Raw genomic sequence first — 5,843 nt, forward strand, 5'->3', positions numbered from 1 at the left:
TAAAAATGGCATTCCTAGCAACATATCTTTTGTTGTAAACTCAAAATTATACATTTCTTCTATTGTCAGTATTTTATCCCATATTTGTATTTTTATATTTTTTGCTTTGTATTTAATCATACTTCCTTCATTATTAAATCCTGTTTCTACCATAGGTGTTTTTAATTTTTCTCATTTATCTTCTGGTAGACAATTATATTTACATATATTTGCTTCTGCTCCTGTATCTATCATAGGGGTATAATATCTGTTGTGATATCCTTCTACAATAATTTTTGCAAGTATAAATATTTTCATTATTCATTTTGTTCTTTTTATAATTATTTTCTTATTTTGACAAGTTATTGTTAATTGTTCATTTTCTATATTGTACGGTCCTTCTTTGCCGACAATTTTCATGACTCAAAAAGTAAAACTATACAAATTGACTAATTTGTACATATCTCTTTATGTCTATTTTTTCCTTTACCTTCTTTTTCTTAGTTCATTCCAGCTGTACGTCTGGGACATAGTTATCTTCTCCATTGCATTTTGAACATATATGTTCCTGATACTTATGTCCAATCAGTTTGCAATATCTGGTTAATAATTCTTTCGAAATAAATCCTTGCTTCAAAGCTCTAGTTGTTGGTGGTAATTCCGGCTTTAACAAAGATAATATCCATCTCTGTACTTCTGCCATATCTGCTGTCCTAACTTCTTTGGAATTTGCATATATCATTAAATGGTCTCTGGAATAATAACTCCAAATAGCAATTCCTTGTAGATAATTTGTAGCTAGTTCTTGGATTATAGTTGATAGCCCAATTGTCCTTTTATTTGCATGAAAATTAGGTATCTCAACTTTAGGTATTTCTGGTTGTGCCGATATATCCTCTGGTATTATCATTTACCGTGTCAATCCCATTTTGATAACTTGGATAGTTGGTTTTATTTCGTCAAAAAGTATTTCTGCTGGTGCTGTATAAAATTTTATAAAAAATAGGTTGCCTTTTGTAATTCTTTTGTATGTTAAAAAGGCTTTGTGGATCTCAGGGATTCCACTTATTTCTGTACCATCGTATGTATATACCGTACTAAGTAGTCCATAACTGTAACAAGTTCTAACTAAGTTTGGGTTAGTTTTAGGTTGTACGATTAGTTTGTTGTAGCCTTGCAAATGTTGGGTTACATAATCCTGTGTTTTTTCTGTAGTGGTAGTAGATATTCGCTTGAGGTTTAAAAAAGTTTGGATTGTATATATGTTTTCGATATATGATTGGGTAATATGGTTATATATCTTCTTTTCTCTGTTTAGGCTTTCTGCGTAGGTAGAAGTTTGTGGATTTGGTGTTATATCTATAATTTGTTTTCTCGGAATGAATGGTTTTTCAAATAGGCTGTTTAAATTGATATTTTTTCCTTTACTTGTGCTTGCTTCATTTGTACTTGCAGTTGATAATTTCTTAGTATTTTGAGTTTTTAGGTGTTTCTCAACGTCACCTTTTAGTTTTGGCCTTTTATCGTCTGCCGGACGACGTAGCTCCGCATATTTAGAGTCATGCTGCTGACTATTAGATGCTTTCTTCAATAGTTGTACTTCACTTTCAAGACTTTCAACTTTTTGGCAAAGTGTAGTTATGGCAGTTAGTATTTTTTCTTGTATATTTGGACTAGTTTCCTCGTGAGAGATAATCTTTTTAGTTATCCACCATTTTACTTGTGTATTATCTGTTCTCACAATAAATTTGTTATAAACAATATATGGTTCAAATGCTAATAAACATTTATATAATGCGAATAATTCTTTTCTATTTATTTCCCATTTTATTTGTGCTTCTGCATAAGATCCTGAATAATATCTACAATGGTGTTCTATTTTTTCTTTGTCATATTTGTATTTTACAACTCCTCCATAACTATGATCACTTGAATCTGTTTCAACGATGTACGTAAATATTTTATTTTCATCAGGAAAGTATAGTTTTGGCCGTTTTTTACATAAATTATTAATATGTTTTATATGTTCTTTATCTTTGTTGTCAAAATAATATTCAACATCTTTTTTAACTTTTTTATGTAATGGTTTTAAATGCTCTGCTAATTTTGGTATATACTCTCTTAGTTGATTTACTAATCCTAGAAAGGATTGTAATTTCTTTTTGTATCTATATTTTCATCAAGGGTGATTATTTTTTGTACTATATGGTTTTGCATTTTTATTCCATTTCTATCTATTTGTATTCCTAGAAATTGTATCTGTGGTTTCATAATTTCTGCTTTCTTTTTACTTAAGCTTATTCCTGAATGTTTAATTATGTGTATAAATTTTTCTAATAATCTTATATGTTCATCTTGTGTTTTAGAATATTATAATATATCATCTATATATACAATACAATTTTCTAACTGGTTAAAATAGTTATCCATAAAATGTTGATATCTACCTGGCGCATTTTTATATCCAAACGGTAGAACATTCCATTCATAGAAACCTTGCGGTACTGTGAATGCTGTTAGCTGTTTAGTTTCTTCTTCTAGTTTTAGATGATAAAATCCATATTTACAATCAAATTTACTAAAATAGTTATATCCTAGTATTTGTCTTATTTTTAGTATCTTATTTGGTATTGGGTAATTGTATGTTTTAGGTTTGGCATTTAAGTTACGATAATCTATAACCATTCTACTTTTACCTCTTTTTTGTTCACTAGTAAACATACAAGTCCAGCATTTATAGTTCTAAAACATAGTGAACAAAAAAGAGGTAAAAGTAGAATGGTTATAGATTATCGTAACTTAAATGCCAAAACTAAAACATACAATTACCCAACACCAAATAAGATACTAAAAATAAGACAAATACAAAGATATAACTATTTTAGTAAATTTGATTGTAAATCAGGATTTTATCATCTAAAACTAGAAGAAGAATCTATACAGCTAACAGCATTCACAGTACCGCAAGGTTTCTATGAATGGAATGTTCTACCGTTTGGATATAAAATGCGTCAGGTAGATATCAACATTTTATGGATAACTATTTTAACCAGTTAGAAAATTGTATTGTATATATAGATGATATATTATTATATTCTAAAACACAAGATGAACATATAAGATTATTAGAAAAATTTATACACATAATTAAACATTCAGGAATAAGCTCAAGTAAAAAGAAAGCAGAAATTATGAAACCACAGATAGAATTTCTAGGAACTAGAAATTCAAATAGATAGAAATGGAATAAAAATGCAAAACCATATGGTACAAAAAATAATCACCCTTGATTAAAAGAAGAATTTATGATATGTTAGTAACATATGAGGTAATAGAAGTAACAACTCAAGGTTGGGCTGAATTAGTTATACAAGATGATTTTTATGATAATAATTTTGACATAGACTTATATGATGATCTAGAAATATTCAGAATGATAGATTATATAAACTTACAGCTTTGGAAAGAAACTAAAGAAAAAATAGATTCATTTGAAGAATTACTAATAAATAACGTATACATGTATCTAAGAACTCGAGAAGATGAATATTTAGAATATATTGAAAATAACGCCAATGAATTACAACAATTAAAATTACTAAAAAGGGAATATTATGAAAAAATATTTTATTAAAAACATGAAGAGTAATACAACATCAAGTAAAAGAAACTAAAATAACAAAAACCAAGATAGATAGAAAAGTGCGAAAGATATGGAAAAAGTTAAAACCTTTATACGTAGAATATGAATTATCACAACTTACTAAAACAAGTAATGATAAGACAAATCATTTGATAAACATAATTTCAAAAACAGAACATAAATATGTTTATTATTTGAAAAAGCAATATGAACAAAGAAATATATAAGCAACAATTGATAGAAAAGATAGATGAAAAAAGACAAGAACTACAACATAGGAAAGAAAGATTAATAGAAAACATGTTAGCAGGAGTATGTAATAAATCAATATTAGCACAAAAAAAAGTTTTATTTATGTTAGAAATACAAATAGATCACCTTGAATATAAATTACAACATAACATAATTTATAAATTATTATGAATAAAGAAGAGTTTGCAGTAGATGAAAAGACATATGAAAATCAAGATGGATTAATGATAAAAATAATATTTTTAAACCTAGGAAGACGATATAAAAAATAGGAAATAATTTATATTTAATGTTAGAAAAAGAAACAGCAAAATTAGAAGATAGTCTAACAGCTATGATAAGAATAACAAAAGAAAATGAAGAAATAGACAAATCAAAAGAAATTGAAAAAATAAAAATACAAGCAAAACAAGAAGTACAACATTTAGAAGAAATAAAAAATACAAGAATAAGTGAATTAGAAAAAGAATTAGCTAGGTTAAAATTATTATATGAAACTAAACAAAAAGAGAAACAGATAGAAAAAGAAAAAGAGCTAGAATTAACTAATGAAATAAAAGAAATGGAACAAAAACTAAATGAAGCCCTTGAAATATATGAAATAGACGAAAATGAATCAGATACAATAAATGACCAAAAATCAGAAATAAGTGATATAAGTGAGACATACACAGAAATTCTAGAACAGCTAAATAAACCAAAAAAATTAGAAATAAACACAGGAGATATGAATCGACCTAGTACGTCAAGAGTTAAAACTCCAGACAATAGTCCCAGAAATAGTCCTAGAATTAGTCCTAGATGGACACCACCAACTTATTATACAGAAAGTTATCAGCAATCAGATAGAACTAACGCAATATGGAATAGTAGATTAAATAAAAACTGGATGCCAAAACCAATAAACGAACAATATATTTTCTTAGATCTAGATTGTGTTACAGATACAAATAAAGCAATATTACTATGGACAGGAAATATATCTAAGCAGTTAATAGATAACAAAATAAAACAACAGAAACACCAAGGTATATAGAAAGAACATTTGTAGGAACAACAAGATTATGGATAGAAAATCTACCCTTAGAAAGTTTAGAAGTACTTAGAAGTGACAAGAAAATGGATGGATCTCCATCAGCAACAAATATAGATATACTAGATAAATATGAATCAGCAATAAGAAAAGAATTTGGTGGTATGACCACAGATATAAAAGAACAAAATAGAGAAAAAGCAATAAATAGGCAACTTATGACAAAATTAGCTATATGTAAAATGTGTTATATAGAAGAATACACTTGTGCATTTAAAGAATATTATTACAAAGCAAAATACAATTCAAATGAAGCAAAAGAAATAAGACAACAATATTTTACGAAATTACCAGAACCATTTAGTACAAAAATAATAAAAGATTTGAATGATGAAGGATTGGTAGATACTTTAGGAGCTAGGATAAAAATTTTACACCAATGGTTCATACAACTATGTGAAAACCAAAAAGAAAAATTAAAAATGGAAAAAGTACTAAACAAGAATTTAGCCTGTTGTAAAAATAAAATGGCACCACAGTTTGGATATACAAATAAAAAGCAAAAGCCTAAAAGGTATAAAAATTATAGAAAAACTAAAACTAGGTATAGATATAAAAAACCAAGACAAAAATATTATGTAAAAAACTATAAAATAAAAAGACCATATAGACCAAAAAGAAAACCATCACAATGTACTTGCTACAATTACGGAAAGATAGGACACATAGCTAGAGATTGTAAGTTACCCAAAGATCCAAAAAGAAAGCAAATTGCAGAAGTAATTATAAATAATGACGAATATACGCAAATAGAATACATAGACTATGAATTAAGTGAAAATGATAGTATATATGAAGTATCAGATATAGAAACAGAAAATGAAGAAGAGAATATGGATTTAGATAATAATGAAATAGACGAAGAAATCTAATGTC

The 5,843-nt window shown here is 27.1% G+C and overlaps 1 pseudogene; it reads right to left on the minus strand.

The window, feature by feature from the left end:
* Window positions 1-484: 484 nt before the first annotated feature.
* LOC107009758 overlaps window positions 485-5,843 on the minus strand; it is a 20,850-nt pseudogene continuing 15,491 nt past the window's right edge.

Source organism: Solanum pennellii, chromosome 2 (genome assembly GCF_001406875.1).
Source record: "Solanum pennellii chromosome 2, SPENNV200".
In the NCBI taxonomy this organism is placed as follows: domain Eukaryota; kingdom Viridiplantae; phylum Streptophyta; class Magnoliopsida; order Solanales; family Solanaceae; genus Solanum; species Solanum pennellii.